The following is a 19,566-nucleotide window of genomic DNA, read 5'->3' on the forward strand; positions in this document are numbered from 1 at the left end:
GTGGAGATGGTTAGCAGTTTCAAATTCCGAGGGGTACATATCTCCAAACATCTGTCCTGGACCGCCCACGCCAACGCTACCACCAAGAAAGCACAACAGCACCTTTACTTCCTCAGGAAACTAAGGAAATTCGGCATGTCCACATTAACTCTTACCAACTTTTACAGATACACCATAGAAAGCATCCTATCTGGCTGCATCACAGCCTGGTATGCCTGGTATGCCAACTGCTCGATCCAAGAAACTTTAGAGAGTCGTGAACACAGCCCAGTCCATCACACAAACCTGACTCCCATCCATTGACTCCATCTACACCTCCCACTGCCGGGGGAAAGCGGGCAGCATAATCAACGACCCTCCCACCTGGCTTACTCACTCTTCCAACTTCTTCCACCGGGCAGGGGATACAGAAGTCTGAGAACACACACGAACAGGCTCAAAAACAGCTTCTTTTCCACTGTTACCAACTCCTAAACGACCCTCTTATGGACTGACCTCATTAACACTGCACCCCTGTATGCTTCATCCGATGCCGGTGTTATATAGTTACATTGTATACCTTGTGTTGCCTTATTATGTATTTTCTTTTATTTCCTGTTCTTTCTATGTACTTCATGATCTGTTTAGCTGCTGGCAGAAAAATACTTTTCACTGTACCTCAGTACATGTGACAATAAACAAAATCCAAATCCAAAGCCAAATGACCAGGTCAATATCTCCCAGACCAGCAGAAACATAACTGAGTGCAGTTCACATATTACATCTGCTTCTTAACCTGAAAGATATTGGGCTGGATTCTCCGCCCACTCAGCCGTGTGTCTCTCAACAGCGCGCCATTCACTGGCGACCGGGTTCTTCAGAGTGGCTTTAACAGAGTAGCTGCTGAGAGGATGTTCCTCCTGGCTGAGGAATCAAGAATTAGAAGGCAGCGTCTCAGTTTAAGGAGTTGGCCGTTTAAGATGAGATGGGCAGAAACGCTATCACTCTACAGCACAGAGTTCTGGAGGCTCAATCATTGAGTATGTTCAATGCTGAGATCAATAGATCTTTAGACTCCAAGGGATTGGAGATCGTGCAGGAGGTTCAAGACCAGTCATGATTGTACTGAATGGCAGAGCAGACTCAATGGGACATATGGCCTACCCCTGCCCCTATGGGAGAGGCCGTGGCATAGTGGTATTGTCACTGGACTGGCAATCCAGAGACCCAGGTTAATGCTCTGGGGATGCAGGTTCAAAACCCACCATGGCAGATGGTGAAATTTGAATAAAAATCCGGAACAAAAGTATAACGATGATCATGAAACCATTATCGATTATCGTAACACCCCCCCCCCCCACCTGGTTCGGGGAAACCTGCCATCCTGACCTGACCTGGCCTACGTGTGACATCAGACCCACAGCAATGTGGTTGATTCTTAGCGGCCCCTCTGAAATGTCCCAGCAAGTCACTCAGTTTAAGAGTAATAAAGGATGAGCAACAGATTCTGGCCTTGCCAGTGATTCCCGCTACCCATAAAAGAATAAAGAAAAAGAAGATTTCTCACATCCCGTGGCTCCAATGTGTCGATAAGCAGCCCACTTTGCCCCAAGTATTGAGCATTTTTGCTTCATCGCGACACCATTTTGTAGCTGGTGCATAAAAGCGAAATTCCGCCGATGCTGGAAGTCTGAAATAAAAACAGAAAAGTGTGGGAAATACTCGGCACGTCTGGCAGCGTCTGTGGTGAGAGAAAGGCTGAGTTTTTTGACCATCCATGAGAAGCGCCGGCCCTAGGGTTGCTGGCGCCCCGGGCAAGCTGAACTTCGGCGCCCTGGGGGGGGGGCCGAGGGAGGGGGCGGGGCCGAGGGAGGGGGCGGACCCGAGGGAGGGGGCGGACCCGGGGGGGGGGGGGGGGGAGACCCGAGGGGAGGGCGGGGGGAGCGGACCCGAGGGGGGGCGGAGCGGACCCGAGGGGGGGCGGGGCGGACCCGAGGGGGGGGCGGGGCGGGCGGACCCGAGGGGGGGGGCGGGGCGGGCGGACCCGGGGGGGGGCGGGGCGGGCGGACCCGAGGGGGGGGGCGGGGCGGGCGGACCCGAGGGGGGGGGCGGGGGGACGGACCCGAGGCGGGGGGGGGGAGCGGACCGAGCGGGGGGACGGACCGGGGGGGGGCCGCCCTGGGGGAGTGCGGCCACACTGGGGGAGTGCGGCCACCGCGCATGCGCTGGTTGGCGCCGGCCCAACTGCGCATGCGCGGGACCCCCTAGCACATGGCACCCCGGGCGACAGCCCGAGTTGCCGGTGCCTTGAGCCAGCCCTGGTTGTCGATTTATCTCTACTGCTTGGTCTTTTCTGTGGCTCTGTTCCAATTAGGGCAATCAGTGAATTTGCCTTCTTTATATATTGTCTTGTCCGAATGCTTAGAGTCGCCAGGTATCGAATGATACCACCACAAGTTTCAACCGGTTATCGATCAAAGAGCCAGACACCAGTTAGTTAGTTCAAGGTCAAGGGTACTTTATTTAGATACAATCAATCATGCAACATAAACACTACTAATTAACGACACCTATTACTAAGACAACCTGTACTTAACTTCGGGCACCCGGTTTAGGTCAGGAAACAATGGCCGCTGTTCAATTCTGGATCTCTTGAGTTCGAAGGGGTAACTGCTACTCAGCTGGGCTCATCCGTCTAGTAGCGGGCGTTGAACTCGAACTTGCTTCTGGTGTTGCTGCAGTTGGCGATGGCCGTGACCGGGGTACCAAGGCCAAAAGAGAGCGAACATATGGCGAACTCTTCCTTTCACGCTCTTTTGGGCGGTTCTTCGATTTGGGCCTTACTAATTGGGTGATCCCTGATCACTCCGTTCGATTCCTTAGCCAATAGGTGGGCAGGGATCTGGATGGCTGGGCGTGTCCCAAGCGGTCATTGACCCCGTTGTTTGCAATTCCCTTGGACAGGGAGTGGCGCCGAAATGTCTGGGACTATCCCAGTTGCTGGAATACCAATCCTTTGTGTTTAGGGAGATGGGCCATCACCTGCTAATCAGCCTGATTAACGTGCTAATGGGACGGAGTTTCAATGCCGTCTGGACTTTGCTGACGAATATGCATTTCAGGCTCTGAGCCTGCCTGAATCTTGGCTTGTCCATTTTACCCATCAGTCTTTGCGAGTTGCTCTGTACCTAGTTGGAAGTGGCCATCCCAGATGGCTACAGGGGCCCTTCATTGTTGACATTCATTCTGCATATTGGTGCTTTGATATCCGGGTCTCCATTGCCCTAAGTGTTGAGCAGTAGCTTAACTATGTTAAGTGTCGTCTTTAAAGCTTAAATTATATTTGGAAAAAAACAGTAGACAACCAAGAATGCTGCTCAGCTAGTTCAGTAGAGTTTAGGTTCGCTGATGATTTTACTTGCGCTTGTATTGAAACGATAGATAAAATTGTTTGCTGTTCTGCATACTTTGGATCCTTTCTGATCCTCAAGCCAATTTTGTGAATGCTAAAGTGAATAAAAAAAGACATGCAAATCACACCATAATTATATTAATGTTATGTTAATGCGGGCTTCCAGAATCTGTTCACAGGTACAGAGATGGAGATGTTGAATAAAAGGAATACAACCGAGCACCATGACACTGCGAAGAAACCATGCGGTCGGGGCCATTAGGAACTTTGGGCAGGATCAGAAATGACGGCTCTGGGAGGAACCGTTTTGGGGGGAAATTCTCCAGTTCCTGAATGAATCGCAAGAAATCAACAAGACCCGAGTGAATGGGTTTTCCGCAGTGTGCAAAGTGTGGGGATGGTGCACTTTCATAACCTGACCAACAAACTGGAAATTTAATTTGGCATTCAACCAATTTGCTTTGCCACTGGGTAAACATGCAGGTCCCGAAAGGCATTTAATATTCAAAAAGGGTTCATTTCAAGTCATTTGTGCCAACGGCAAAACACTTCCTTTGGGTATATTTTTTCCATTTAATAATAATCTTTATTATTGTCACAAGTAGGCTTACATTCACACTGCAATGAAGTTACTGTGAAAAGCTCCCAGTCGCCCACACTCGGGCACCTGTTCGGATACACGGGAGGGAGAATTCAGAATGTCCAGTTCACCGAACAAGCACATCTTTCGGGACATGTGAGAGGAAACCGGAGCACCCGGAGGAAACCCACGCAGACACAGGGAGAACTGTGCAGACTCCGCACAGACAGTGACCCAAGCTGGGAATCGAACCTGGGACACTGGAGCTGTATGAAGCAACAGTGCTAACCACTGTGCTACCGTGCATCCCCCCCCCCCCCCCCCCCCCCCCCACTGTAGCAGTGTCAAGGTCTGTTTTCACTTTCGCCGATGTGCTGGAAATCCCTGGTGACCAATTAAACTTTGTTTAAGGCAATGAGTAAATGCAGAGTTTTCGCCCGCCTCTATTCTTACTCGTTGAAATTTAACTCATTTCATCAGCGCATTTTGCATCGAACCACTCCCTCGTCGCCTCCTGAAGGCAGCTGGCTCCTACCCCAGGTGGAGATTAACTGGCCACCCTTCAGTTTGTTCCCGAAGTTGCCCAATTATTTTGGGGGAACCTTGACTCAAACCTTCCAACGAGATGCAGGAAAGTACAATCCAGCTGAAGCCGGAGCCACTCGCGGCAGAGGTGACTGGATAGCGATCGGGCGCGGGAACCTCTGGCTGACCTTGTCCCTCATCAATTGAGCCGAGCTCATAAACTGAGACCTCTTCACCAGTGCGAGAGCAGAGATTGGCAAACGCTGGAAAGCTCACACAAAAGCAACAAGTGCTGAAAGTACTCAGCAGATTTGCAGGCATCTGGGGCGAGAGTTAAGATTGTGACCTTTTAGCAGAACCCCTCAGATAATTGTTGACAAACTGGTGATTGGAGCTCCCGTTTGGTCTGGCTACTCACTGGGCAACAACAGGGGAGTCATTGAGCAGTTCAGAATCGGCTGGTAACTGCACTACTTGTACATTTACAAAAAATGTATTTGTGTATGTATCACAACACGTGTGTTTATAAATAGGTCGCAAGGGCTTGACAGGGTAGATGCTGAGAGAATGCTTACCCTGGTTGAAGAATCTCGAATGAGGGTTCACAATCTCAGATTAAGAGCTCAGCCATTTCGGACTAAACCAAGAGGGTGTGAATCTTTGGTGGCCGGCACGGTTGCACAGTGGTTAGCACTGTTGCTTCACAGTGCCAGGGTCCCAGGTTCGATTCCTGCTTGGGTCACTGTCTGTGTGGATTCTGCACGTTCTTCCCGTGGCTGCGTGGGTTTCCTCCGGGTGCTCCGGTTTCCTCCCACAAGCCATTGAAAGACGTGCTTGTTAGGTGAATTGAACATTCTAAATTCTCCCTCTGTGTACCCGAACAGGTGCCGGAGTGTGATGACTAGGGGCTTTTCACAGTAGCTTCATTGTAGTGTTAATGTAAGCCTACTTGTGACAATAATAAAGATTATTATTATTTTATTGTTGACCTCAGTTTGCTCAGCCAATGAGCTGGGATCTAGAGGGTGCTACATCCGCCCCGCCAACTAAAGAGTCAGTGCCGATGGTCATAATGGCAGTCCCACAACAAATTATCGCTGACAGCAGCGTGATCGCTTCAAGGCGAGGCTTCTGGCCCTGTCCCGGGAGGAGAGTCCTGCCTTAGAGAGTTTCTGGCCAATCAGAAGGCCGGCCGCTCTGTAGACCCAGCAGTGCCAACTGGCAGCAGCGGCCATTCTTTGGACCATAGGCATGCTGGGAAACCCAGGTAGTCCCTGGGTTCAGGGGTCACCATGAGGAGGGTGGTGTGAGGGCAGGGTTCAAGAGGCTGGTGAAGGGTTGAAGATCGAGGTTTGTTGCGGGGGAGCTGTGCCTCCGATCACCCCAGGAAACCCACATAATAGGTCCCTTTCTACAGCCGCCCCTTACCCGATGCCAGCCTGCATTTGTAAACCTGCCAGGACCCGAATGGCATGGACCTGCCCCCACCATGCCTCCCCCCTCGTCCCCCAGTCACAGGTAAAATACTGGTGACGGTGAGATGAGGACCTTAAAGTCACCATTAACTGACCACTTTATAGCCTCACGAGGAAGGACTGGTGCACAGAAGCTACAGGTGCTTTGACCAATTCATCGCTTCGTTATATTCAATGAGGGTTGGGAGTGAACTGTTCCGACAGGCATCAGAGTGACTCAACGTCCCACACCCATCGGAATGACCCAATCCCTCCACCACAAGTGTCGTGGCAACCCCCCCCCCCCCCTCCCCCCCATCTCCCGCCCCCCCTACAGGCATCGGGGCCCCCTCCCCTCCCCCACCTCCCCCCATCTCTCCGTAAGGATCGGAGCACTCCATCCCATCGGGGAAACTCCGTCCCTCACATATAAGAGGAACCCCCCACCCCCCCCCCCCCCCCCCCGTGGGGCTCCACCGCCCAGGCATGTCCCTCTTTTCCCAGGGGCTGTACTTACATTTGCTCCTCTGCCAGGATTCCCCTTGACTGCCTCACGTTTTTCAATACCTGTTGTAAACCTCGCCGACGTGATATCTCGTTGGCGAGGTCCGAATATTCGGTGAAGGGGGGGCAGCACATTGCGGGGAAGCCCTTTCATTATATTAAAATTTATTAAAATTTATTGAAACGGGAGAGTCCTGCCCCTTCTGGGCGGGAGCTCGTTACGTCACCGGTTGGGGTGGGCGGCGTGGAAAATTGGAAGGCGTGGAAAACTGGAAAACGTGATCTCAGCGCCTTGAATCGCGTTTTCCGACTCTCGTGAGACTTTGGACTTGAGTCGTCGTTGATACTGACAGATAAGGTGGGCTCAAAATCGCCCCCAACGCAACCAAGTGTCATGGGTTGGGCTTCTAAACAATGAGGAATGGTTTCACTGAAGGGAAAGAAATACCTCAAATGAGAATGTGCAGAGGTTTGTGGAATATTAAGGAGGTAGAAATAAATTGAACGTTACTCACATTTTTAATGACAAACCCAATAACTATTTAGCACTGATTCGCGTGCAAAGAGGGCTATGTTGACCACATAGAGCAGGAAACCAGTTGGGCACCCCAATGTAGGGTGAAGGTGGAAGTGCATCCATGGCAACCTGCAGAAGTCGGCTGGAGGCTTACTGAATAAAAAGGCCTTGGGCCTGGTCCACGTGATACTGACAAATTGCAAGCGTGGTACTGTTGTAAGACCAGGAGAAGAGCTCCTGCAGCTCCTTGATCCACCACAAGAAAAGTCTAATAAAATTATCGGCGCAGTAGTTAGCACTGCTGCCTCACAGCACCAAGGACCTGGGTTCAATTCTGGCCTTGGGGTGTCTGTGTGGAGTTTGCATGTTCTACCCATGTCTGCGTGGGTTTCCTCCGGATGCTCCGGTTTCCTCCCACCGTCCTGTGCAGGTTAGGTGGGGTTACAGTGATAGGGCGGGGGGAGTGGGCCTAGGTGGGATGCTCTTTCAGAGAGTCAGTGCAGACACAATGGCTCGAAAGGCCTCCTTCTGCACTTTAGGGATTCTAGAATACTCTTTTGTGGCCTTTGGCGCAGTTTCGGGGTGGATTGGACACAAGAGATCAATGCCCAGAAATGGCTTCTCAGCCAATTCTTACTTTGTGCCCAAAGGTCAGGTGTGATGGAGATCACTTGCTCCTGCATACACACAAATACACATGCACACACAAATGTACATACACACAAATATACACACAAATATGCACACACACACAGATACACAATGTACTTGCACACATCAACACATGCACAAATATATACACACAAATACACAAATATACACACAAAAATACAGACACAAATACACACACACATACACGTACACCAATATACAGATAGACACAAACACATACAAATACACACACACAAACACAGAAATGTATATGTGATTAGCATTGTTGCTTCACAGCAACAGGATTCGATTCCCAGCTGGGGTCACTGTCTGTGCGGAGTCTGCACGTTCTCCCCGTGTCTGCGTGGGTTTCCTCCGGGTGCTCCGGTTTCCTCCCACAGTTCCGAAAGACGTGCTTGTCAGGTGAGTTGGACATTCTGAATTCTCCCTCTGTGTACCCAAACAGGCGCCGGAGCGTGTTGACTGGAGGATTTTCACAGTAACTTCATTGCAGTGTTAATGTAAGCCTACTTGTGACACTAATAAAGATTATCGTTAGAAATGCACACACATACATACACAAACAGGTAAGTATACACACACAAAAATACACAAATAAAGAAAGACACGCACAAAAAGACATGCAAACGCACACAGACATACAGATACAAAGTCTGCAAGAAGCATCCTCCAGTCCGCCGGCAGCCTGCGGGTTTCCTAATGGCCGGCTGCTGGAACGGGGACCAGCAGATACCCGGTGAGGGAAAAGTTATTTTGTTTATTTGAGCTGAAGAAACAAAACTGCTGTTGCGTGGCCTTAGGCTCTTGCTGTTTGGTTGAAAACACCTGGCCTGGGAGAGGGTCTCTCTGGAAATTTCATTTTAAAAAAAAATTTAGATTAGCCAATTATTTTTTCTATTAAGGGGCAATTTAGCATGGCCAATCCACCTACTCTGCACATTTTTGGGTTGTGGGGGCGAAACCCACGCAGACACAGGGAGAATGTGCAAACTCCACACGGACAGTGACCCAGAGCCAGGATCGAACCTGGGACCTCAGCGCCGTGAGGCGGTTGTGCTAACCACTAGGCCACCGTGCTGCCCGAAATTTCATTTTTAACTTGGTGCCTTGAGAGCAGATTGTGAAGGATGACTGTTTCCCTCCCTCCCTCTCTTTCTCTCTCTCTCTATATTGCCTGCAGTCCAGAATGAGTTCACGTTCAACCAGAAAATTCTCACCTCAGGATAATTCATCTGTATTTTGATAGCCTGCGAAGTTGTGTCAAGCAAGAGTTATCAAATGCAGCACTTTGCCAACGATTCAACCAAAAGGACTTCCAGATCTACTGTCATTGGAACTTTGTCAGATCAGCAACATCATGACCTTGCTGAACTTTATCCTTTTTAAAGTGTCCCTTGCACCAATCTCTCTAGAAACCTTGGCCGGGATTCTCCCGGAGTCGGCAGGGCGGCCCATACAGGCGCCAAAGAGCGGCGTGAACCACTCCGGCGTCGGGCTGCCCAGACGTTGCGGAATCCTCCGCACTTCCGGGGGCGAGGCCGGCGTTGGAGGGGATGGCGCCGCACCAACCGGCGCCGAAGGGCCTCCGCCGGCCGGCGCGAGTTGGCGCATGTGCAGGACCTCCACTGTGTTCTGGCGCATGCGCAGAACTGCTGCCGTGTTTCCTGCGCATGCGCAGGGGGTTTCTTCTCCATGCCAGCCATGATGGGAGCCTTACAGGACTCCCCGTGTCCATGTGGGTTTCCTCTGGGTGCTCCAGTTTCCTCCCGCGTCCAAAGATGTGCTGGTTAGATGGATTGGCCATGCTGAGTTGCCCTTCGTGTTCAAAAAAATGGTTAGGTGTGGTTACGAGGAAAGGGTGGAGGTGTGGGCTCAAGTGGGGTTCAAGGGCCGGTGCAGACTCGATGGGCAGAATGGCCTCCTTCTGCATTGTAAATTCTATGATTCAAAAATATATCAATTATTCTGCGTTTATTGAAAGAAGCCCGATTGAAGTTTCCTTTATGCAGCTGATATTAGCGAAGGTAAACAGTTGATCATTTTGGTGAGTGAATTAAACATTTACGCTATTATTACGATCAGTGGACTGGTGAGGAAAGAATTAGCTGCGCGGTCTCCCATCCCAGTCCTGTAACACAAATATGCACACAGACATACTCCAACATCCAGGCACAAATACACATACGTACAGAAATACAAACAAATGTATGCACAGGTGTAAATGTACACGCAGATATACAATTACAAATATATACACTGATACCACACCGAGATACACACACACCAAGATATATATGCACACACACCGACATGCACACACACATCGAGGTACACCCACACACCAAGATACACACACCAAGTTACACACACACCAAGATACACAGAAATACACGCACACGCCGACATAGCCAAAGGTACACACACTACACACAGCCTGAGATACATACACACACCGCCTGAGATACATACCCACACACACACCCTGAGATACATACATACACACACACACAACCTGAGATACATACCCACACACACACCCTGAGATACATACATACATACACATACCCTGAGATACATACCCACACACACACCCTGAGATACATACTTACACACACACACTACACACGACCTGAGATACATACACACACCTCCTGAGATACATACGCACACACACAACCTGAGATACATACTTACGCACACACACTACACACGACCTGAGATACATACACACACCTCCTGAGATACATACGCACACACACAACCTGAGATACATACATACGCACACACACACCCTGAGATACATACCCACACACACACCCTGAGATACATACTTACACAGACACACACACCCTGAGATACATACCCACACACACACCCTGAGATACATACATACACACACACACCCTAGATACATACCCACACACACACCCTGAGATACATACATACACACACACACACACCCTGAGATACATACATACACACACACACACCTGAGATACATATATACACACACACACCCTGAGATACATAGATGCACACACACACACAGACACACACCGAGATACATACACACACACACCCTGAGATACATACATACACACACACACACCCTGAGATACAAATATATACACACACACACACCCTGAGATACATAGATGCACACACACACGCCCTGAGATACATATATATACACACACACCCTGAGATACATACATACACACACACACACCCTGAGATACACACACACACACCCTGAGATACATACACACACACACACACACCCTGAGATACATACATACACACACACACCCTGAGATACATACACACACACACACCCTGAGATACACACACACACACACACCCTGAGATACCACACACACACACCCTGAGATACATACATACACACACACACACCCTGAGATACATACACACACACACACACACCCTGAGATACATACATACGCACACACACACACACCCTGAGATACATACATACGCACACACACACCCTGAGATACATACACACACACACACACCCTGAGATACATACATACGCACACACACACACCCTGAGATACATACACACACACCCTGAGATACATACACACACACACACACACCCTGAGATACATACACACACACACCCTGAGATACATACATACACACACACACACAGACCCTGAGATACATACACACACACACCCTGAGATACATACATATACACACACACACACACACCCTGAGATACAGATCACACACACACCCTGAGATACATACACACACACACACCCTGAGATACATACATACACACACACACACACACACCCTGAGATACATACATACACACACACACACACACACCCTGAGATACATACATACACACACCCTGAGATACATACACACACACAGACACACACACCCTGAGATACATACACACACGCACAATGAACAGACCTGGGACGAGGTTGCCCAGCCCGACCACCAATGGGTATTGTTGTGGGCTGGATGGGAAAATTTGGAAAGCCATTGACTTTTAGTAGTTCCCCAAATGTCCTGTCCTGCCTGCGACGATGCCCGCCCCTCCCCTCCTTCCCCACTGCTGGCAACGGAAATCCTGCACTGGAAGAGGGCACTGTTTAAAAAGAAAGCAAATTACTTAATTATAGATACCATTCCGAATAAAAAAAAAACCCCACCACTCCTCCCCACGTTCCCTCCCTAACCCTTCATTCCAGAGACAAAAAAAAATCTGAGAAGGCTTGCTTCACAATTCCTTGTTCCTCTTGTTAAATACAGCTGCTGGAATATTTTGTTACACCAAGAGATTAGCCTTGGTGGAGTTAATGGATTACATCAATATCTGTGAACATAACTCTGTAGGATGTTCTGACAGTCGAAGATATTTACACAGCAGTTTCTAGTCAAGCCTTCTGCAGAGTGAACAGACAAGCAGATTCAAGAGTTATTTGTCTGGAATTCTGTGACTTTTGCTCAGTGAGGCCCCTGTCGCATAGATATTTGCGACAGGTGCTTGGGAAACAACCAAAATCCAATCCCCCAATACCTGTTGGAAAATCATTCTCAATGTTGGGTGGCACTAGATTGACAGGACGTGCATCAGAGGCAATTAATTCGCCTCACTGCTACGGACCCAGAATTGTGGTTTGGCTTGATTCAATAACTAACTCCCTGCATTAAAGTGGCCGACTCGCTGACTCAAAATCAGGAGAATCAACTAAGTTTGATTGTTGGGGGTGGGGGTGGGAGGGGAGGGAGGGAGGGAGCGGTGGTGTGAGTCACTACTGCCTTTTTAGACTCGGTCCATGTCCACCCAATGTTTTGAGGCCTCCTCTCCGCTGCTTGGAGTGGGGGCCTGAGCTCTAAATTTTCAACCGCAAGTCAGGAAGAGCTGGTTTAGCTCAGTGGGCTAGACAGCTGGTTTGTAACGCAGGACAAGGCCGACGGCGCGGGTTCAATTCCCGTACTGGCTCATTACCCGAACAGGCGCCGGACGAGGGGCTTTGCACAGTAACTTCAGTGCAGTGTTAATGTCAGCCTACTTGTGGCACTGAAATAGTATTATTATTCAACAGCACCTCCCCAACCCGCGACCTGTACCATCTAGAAGGACAAGGGCAGCAAATCAATGGGGGACACCACCACCAGGCGGTTCCCTTCCCAGTCACTCACCATCCTGACTTGGAAATATACCGCCGTTCCTTCACTGTCCCTTCACAGGGTCAAAAACCTGGAACTCTCTAACAGCACTGTGGGTGTACCTACACCGCATGGACTGCAGCCATTCAACAGGCGGCTCCCCACCACCGTCTCCAGGGCAATTAGGGATGGGTGATAAATATTGGCCTAGCCAGAGACACCCGCATCCCACGAACAAAAAAAAACTAATTTTGATGACATCATTGTGTCAATCAAAGAATGACGTAACACGATGGCATTACGCCAACTGACAATTTCAGCCGCAGTCAATTGTAGAAATGAAATTCAGACGGTTCGTTGGTAACCTGCGTTCGAAGAATAAGTACATTATGATGATTTCTTGTCTCCAATCCACTATTTTATAACTATTTTTGCCATACGGAATTATTTTAAACACATATCATTTGTTTTCTGCTCTTGCGATTGGATATCGGACAGCAACTGTTATATCTTCTTTGTTGCAGCAAAGCGGTTTAGCTCAGTGAGCTAGACAACTGGTTTGTGATGCAGAACAAGGCCAGCAGCACGGGTTCAATTCCCGCACCGACTTACCCGAACAGGCGCCAGAATGTGGCGACAAGAGGCTTTTCACAGGAACTTCATACTTGTGACAATAAAAGGTCGTTATTATAACTGTATGGAGGTTCCCACTCTCTGGATTCTTGTGAAACACGAGAAGAAATTTATCAGAGGTGTTGCTCAAAGTTTGTGCAAACACTCAGCTGACATCGCTACACATCCCGTGACACATAACCAGCAGGAATGTATTCCCAGATACATAACACCCATCCCTCTTTACTTCATTTGCACAATGACACCAACTGACATTTGCACAATATATCCCCATATGTATTATTTCGCTACATGCTCACAATTCACTGAGACAGCTTCTGTGGTGGATGTTTATTCCTTCTTGGCAGAATTCGGGCGTTCTTGAACTTGGCTACTTGTGACCTCGGAAATGTCCCCATTCCTTTCTGTAGATGCCACTTCTTGAATTGTTCTTTCAGAATCTTCAGGGCAGCACGGTGGCGCAGTGGGTTAGCCCTGCTGCCTCACGACACCCGAGGTCCCAGGTTCGATCCCGGCTCTGGGTTACTGTCCGTGTGGAGTTTGCACATTCTCCCTGTGTTTGCGCGGGTTTCGCCCCCCACAACCCAAAGATGCGCAGGTTAGGTGGATTGGCCACGCTAAATTGCCCCTTAACTGGAAAAAGAAATGAATTGGGTACTCTAAATTTATTTATTTTTTTTAAATTTCAGTGTCTGTCACTATAAGCATTGAAATATCCACAGAAAAATAACCTAAACTTGTCGATATCTCTGACCTCTGTTGTAAAGTATTGCTCCCTAGATTTTCCAAGTGTTGAATCTCTTGAGAAGTCTCTGCAAACTCACTTGGTGCGGCAAGAAACTGATCAGCGTGATATCGCCAAACTCTTTCAACATCCGTCTGTACGGTATATGATGTTTGACCTGTCTTCTCTAGATCATAGCTGGTACCTTTCTCGTTAGTATCTCCTAGCTACCATTCTCTCTCCCTAGTTGAATACTTGCCTTTTAGAGTTCATAATAATAATCTTTATTGTCACAAGTAGGCTTGCATTAACACTGCAATGAAGTAACAGTGAAAAGCCCCTAGTCGCCACATTCCGATGCCTGTTCGGGTACACAGAGGGAAAAATCAGAATGTCCAACTCACCTAACAGCACGTCTTTCGGGACTTGTGGGGGGGAAACCGGAGGACCCGGAGGAAACCCACGCAGACACGGGAAGAACGTGCAGACTCCGCACAGACAGTAACCCAAGCCAGAAATCGGACCTGGGGGTCCTGGTGCTGTGAAGCAATAGTGCTAATCACTGTGCTACTGTGCTGCCCATGAGGGAGTGTTCCTCCCTCCGAGCACTTTGTGTTTGTTGTCATTTTGACAATCTCTGAAGTACCAGGGGAGTTGACAAATCAAACTGTGCTCGTAGGTTCCTCTTGAACAACAGCATTGCCGGTGACCTTGGCGTGGTAGCATGTACAGTATTTTGTTAAGATATTAGAGATTTGTTTACTTGTCTTAATAATGTTCCCTGGTCCTTCTTGCTTTGATAGAATGGTTTAATGATTGCACAAACCGTTTGGCCAATCCATTCGATGATCTGGAGCTGGCTTGATATGTAGTCCCCTTTCAAGTAATCCTCAAACACTTTTGAAGTAAACTGTGTACCATAATCACTGACAATCTGCTCCAGCATTCTGAATCTTGCGAATACTTTGTCTGGTTTCTCAATGGTCTGCTCAGTTGTTGTTGGCTTCAGTATTCCGACATCTCGCATTTGAAGGCATTGAGCTGCTCACCCTGGATTCCTGTCAAACATGACCGGCGGTTTTTGAGAGATGTGACTCATGAGGTGATGATCTGCCCAAACATCTGGGCAAACACTGCTGACGTCACGACACATCACATGACCTTTTAACAGCAGGAATGTATTCCCAGATGCATAACGGAAACCTTGTAGAATATTGAGTTGATGTTGCAACTGGTGGTTCGTCATGGAATATAGGGGCCGGGATTTTCCAAGCCTCCGCGCCAGAATCGCGCTCGGAGCGGGGACGGAGAATGGGGGCTCAGACCCGCCATCGGGTCCGACGCCGTGACGCGAACCTCCGGTGACCGGACAATCGGCGGCAGTCGAGCGTGTCGCGGTCTTAGCGGCGGCGGTCGGGGGATGTTGAAAGAGGCCCCCGCGGCGATCCTCTGCGGCCGACCGGCCGAGTTCCCGCCGGCATGGTTCACGTTTGGTTCCACCGGGCGGGAGCTCCGCGTCGCGGCTGCGGTGGCCGTCCTGGTGGGGGGGGGGGGGATCGGTCTCCAGGGAGGGCCTCTGATCGGCGGGCGCACGCAATCTGGAGGGGGGCCTACCTTCTTCCGCACCGGCCCACTATGTGGCTCTGCGGGGCCGGCAGTGCAGGGCAGCGTAACGGCATCCGGAGCAGCGCGGAGCACTCCGGCGCCGTGCTGGCCCCCTGTGGGCCACAGAACCGTTGGGCCAAGAGGCCCGTTGACGCCGGCGTGAAACACTCCGGTGTTTACGCGGGCGTCAACACTTAGCCGCCATTTGGAAGAATCCCGGCCCAGATCAATGGAAGCGGGAAGGTTTGTGAGGATTCAGAGCCTGCGAGATTATTAAAGAATTGAAAAGGATAAACAGTGAAAGCTCCTCTCTATTGATCGCAGAGTTAACTCAGGCTAAGCACATTAGGTCGACAGTAGCGGCATTATTCTTTTGTACAAATGACGACGGAAGCCAAGTCAAATGAGAGTTATGGGGAAATGAGAGGATCCATTCCCCACTCCCATGGAGGGCATCATGGAAAATCCCAGCAACACAATTTATGAGTTCTTACCCATTAAAACAAATGATTGGAAAATTGCAGACTCACAGGCAGCCATGGTTTCACATGATGCTTTCTCTCTCTCTCTCTCTCTTTCCTGGAATGCTGTTACCTGCTTTGAGTGTGTGGGGCTGCAAATCCATCCCTCTAATCCCCTCATAAATATGGTTTATCTCAGGGATGAATCTGCAATGCACTCCCGTGGGGAGTGAAGATTCGACCCTGAGGTAAACGCTCGCAGAGGGAATAGAAACAGGAGACGGGGGATTAAAATAATCAGAGCTGGTGGAAGCCTAGGACCATCACGAATGTATAAATTGGAACAATCACCTCCTCTCACAATGCACCCTGCGATTCTCATAACAAATGGTGAATTCACCAACCACCCAATAATGAGATTAGAACGTCGAAGCTGAACATAACAATAGGCATCGATCCCAGCTGCAGTGGAATCGAAGTAATTCCACCCAAATTGCCCTTAAACAGATTCTATGAAAAACCGTTCACCACACACAACTTGATTCCCTTTGCTTTCCGAGGACAGTGCTCCCTGCATATCAAATTGGTAAAGAGACAATAGATAGGACCACTTGTAAGGTGGAATTGCTTAGAAATGATTAGTCTCAGCCTCGAATTAGTTTTCCCGGTAAACCCAAGGAATTGTCCATCAGATGTTACCATATTTTGAGCCGCGCGCTCTCTCTGATACTTGTCACGTGTGCGACGTGCATGATCTCGCCAACAACTTCTTTCTTAGATGCGAGGTTCTGTGAGCTATAGGCTCGTGCCAGCTATATGCCAGCTATATGCATGTTTCTCCTAATTTGGCAGATGGGGAATGACACGTAAAGAAGCATTAACAATGCTTAGGGGCAGCACGGTAGCATTGTGGATAGCACAATCGCTTCACAGCTCCAGGGTCCCTGGTTCGATTCCAGCTTGGGTCACTGTTTGTGTGGAGTCTGCACATCCTCCCCATGTGTGCGTGGGTTTCCTCCGGGTGCTCCGGTTTCCTCCCACAGTCCAAGGATGTGCAGGTTAGGTGGATTGGCCATGATAAATTGCTCTTAATGTCCAAAATTGCCCTTAGTGTTGGGTGGGGTTACTGGGTTATGGGGATAGGGTGGAGGTGTTGACCTTGGGTAGGGTGCTCTTTCCAAGAGCCAGTGCAGACTCGATGGGCTGAATGGCCTCCTTCTGCACTGTAAATTCTATGTAAAAAACAATGGAATCGGGTCCCGGTCAAAATCCAGACAGCTGTTGTCTTCCTCTGATCAATTTCTGGTGGTATGTCGGAACTTGGAATCACTGTTCGTCAATGCTTAAGGTTCCCATGTCTCTGTTCTGATCCCAGAAACAGTAGCAAGATTCTTCTGGCTTCCATGGTAAGGATGGAAGACTGTGACCAGTGGTGCTCCACAGGGATCAGTGCTAGGACCTTCGCTGTTCGTAGTTTATATAAATGATAGGGAGGAAAATGTAACTGGTCTGATTAGTAAGTTTGCAGACGACACAAAGGTTGGTGGAATTGTGGATAGTGATGAGGACTGTCAGGATTTAGATCGTTTGGAGACTTGGGCGGAGAGATGTGATGCACGGTCAATAACTCCAGAAGCGAGTGAAGGCTTTAATGTACTAGATGTTTCCCCCCGCAGCGCAGACACAGAAGGCAGCTGCTGGGGAAATACGGGCTCTTATACTCCGCCTTACTGGGCGGAACCAGCAGGCAGGCATAACCAATGAAACAGCAGTCTCAGGTACCTCCCACACCAATGGTCTTACAGCATTATTCAGAGGTACCGTAATACCTCTAGTACTAACTACCACAAGATGGCAGATGGAGTTTAATCCGTACAAATGTGAGGTAATGCATTTTGGAAGGTCTAATACAGATAGGGAATATACAGTGAATGGTAGAGCCCTCAAGGGTTTTGACAGTCAGAGAGGTGTACAGGTCCACGGGTCACTGAAAGGGGCAACACAGGTGGAGAAGGTAGGCAAGAAGGCATACGGCATGCTTGTCTTCACTGGCCGGGGTATTGAGTATAAGAATTGGCAAGTCATGTTGCAGCTGTATAGAACCTTAGTTAGGCCACACTTGGAATATAGTGTTCAATTCTGGTCACCACACTACCAGAAGGATGTGGAGGCTTTAGAGAGGGTGTAGAAGAGATTTACCAGGGTGTTGCCTGGTATGGAGGGTATTAGCTATGAGGAGAGGTTGAATAAACTCGGTTTGTTCTCACTGGAACGATGGAGGTTGAGGGGCGACCTGATAGAGGTCTACAAAATTATACGGGGCATAGACAGAGTGGATAGTCAGAGGCTTTTTCCCAGGGTAGAGGGGTCAATTACAAGGGGGGCATAGGTTTAAGCTGTGAGGGGCAAGGTTTCGACGAGATTTACGAGGCAAGTCTTTTACACAGAGGGTAGTGGGTGCCTGGAACTCGCTGTCGGAGGAGGTGGTGGAAGCAGGGACGATAGTGACGTTTAAGGGGCGTCTTGACAAATACATGAATAGGATGGGAATAGAGGGATACGGACTCCGGAAGTGTAGAAGATTTTAGTTTAGACGGGCAGCATGGTCGGCGCAGGCTTGGAGGGCCGAAGGGCCTGTTCCTGTGCTGTACTTTTCTTTATTCTTTGTTCTTTAATGCTCTTGGAAGTGTGTTTTGCATCACTAACACTAATGGGGAGGCAGTGGCGTGGTGGTATTATCACTGGACTTGTCACTCAGAGACCCAGGCTAATGCTCTATGGTCCTGGGTTTGAATCCCACTATGGCAAATGTTGAAATTTGAATTTGCCAAAACAAAAAATTAATTAAAAGTCATCATGAAACCATTGCCGATTGTCGGAAGACCCCAACTGGTTCACTAATGTCCTTCAGGGAAGGAAATCGGTTATCCTTACCCGGTCAGGCCGAACTTGTGACTACAGAGCCACACAGCGATGCGGTTCATTCTTAACTGCTCCCCACTGAAATGGTCTAGCAAACCACTCAGTTCCAAGGCAATTAGGGATGGGCAGAAAATGTTGGCCCAGCCCAGCGATGTCCACATCCCAAGAACGAATAAAAAAGAATGACATCTTCCACTTTGTTGCAAACTCTTTATAGAGTCATTCAGCACAGAAGCAGGCCTTACGGCCCATCAGGTATGTGCCACCCCCTCTGAAAGAGCTACCCAATTACTCCCTTTGCTCCTTCTCCATCGCCCTGCAATGCTTTGCCCCTGTTCTTTTTTTTTTTTACAAATTTAGAGTGCCCAATTCATTTTATTTCCAATTAAGGGGCAATTTAGCATGACCAATCCACCTACCC

General features: G+C 49.1%; 1 long non-coding RNA gene across 1 annotated transcript in view; it reads right to left on the bottom strand.

Annotated features, from left to right (window-relative positions):
* Nucleotides 1–19,566, bottom strand: part of LOC119962354 — a 68,616-nt gene that overhangs the window by 35,381 nt on the left and 13,669 nt on the right. Inside the window, exon 2 of the long non-coding RNA XR_005459837.1 lies at nucleotides 1,547–1,669. This is a non-coding gene — a long non-coding RNA (uncharacterized LOC119962354). The remainder of the gene's footprint in view (nucleotides 1–1,546; nucleotides 1,670–19,566) is intronic.

Source organism: Scyliorhinus canicula, chromosome 2 (assembly GCF_902713615.1).
Source record: "Scyliorhinus canicula chromosome 2, sScyCan1.1, whole genome shotgun sequence".
In the NCBI taxonomy this organism is placed as follows: domain Eukaryota; kingdom Metazoa; phylum Chordata; class Chondrichthyes; order Carcharhiniformes; family Scyliorhinidae; genus Scyliorhinus; species Scyliorhinus canicula.